Source organism: Eurypyga helias, unplaced genomic scaffold (genome assembly GCF_000690775.1).
Source record: "Eurypyga helias isolate BGI_N326 unplaced genomic scaffold, ASM69077v1 scaffold12952, whole genome shotgun sequence".
Taxonomy (NCBI): domain Eukaryota; kingdom Metazoa; phylum Chordata; class Aves; order Eurypygiformes; family Eurypygidae; genus Eurypyga; species Eurypyga helias.
This window is the reverse complement of record NW_010235388.1, coordinates 1-771: the sequence shown is the minus strand read 5'-3', so window position 1 is coordinate 771 and position 771 is coordinate 1.

Here is a 771-nt window from a genome sequence, read left to right as displayed (position 1 = left end):
CCTGCTGAAATGTCATTTTCTTATGCAGTAGGAAATTCAGGGCATTCAGGAGCCTTCCCAGGATAAATAAAGAGCAAGTGAAAACTCCAAATACATTTCTGGAGGGATCAGCTCAACCGGAGAGATCCAGTTCAGAGCTAAATTATCCTCCCCAGGTGCTCTCTAGAGCAAGCAGCTATCTCACTCCTGAGAGAACTCAGCTCAGCCTCTGTTTCATAGTCATCATTCGTAGTTTCAATTCAGTAGTGAGGGGTGAAGAGGAAAGAGGAGGGAAAAGCTTATTAATTAGCCAAAACTGCAGGATAAATAAACAGAACAGTCAATGTTTTTGTGAGTCTCACAAAACTTGCATATGTTTCTCATTTTCTTTACAAGAGGAGTCTAACTGCCCCAATGTCCTAAGCATCTATTGGTCCCAAACCAGTATCAGTTACTTGGCCATTCATATTTGAGCTTGTGCAAGCTGTAATTCTAATTGCTTTGATATCTAACATGCTTTCCTTTTGCTCTGTAGTGTTGCCTCAGCATAACTGAGTGGGTATATGACAGAGTAAACACCAAAAGCAGGAAGTACAGGGCCAGTAACACTAAAAGAAAACATAACACGAAGATAAATCTGCAGAGCAGAAGTTATAATCTTACAAAGTGTCCGCTGCATATCACACTTGTACTAGTCTTAGTTAGCCTGAGCTTTGGTAAAAGCAATGCCTAAAGCTGATCCCACTGAAGTTTGGACCTTTGGGACATGCTCAATGCTTTCTTTGCCTCGGT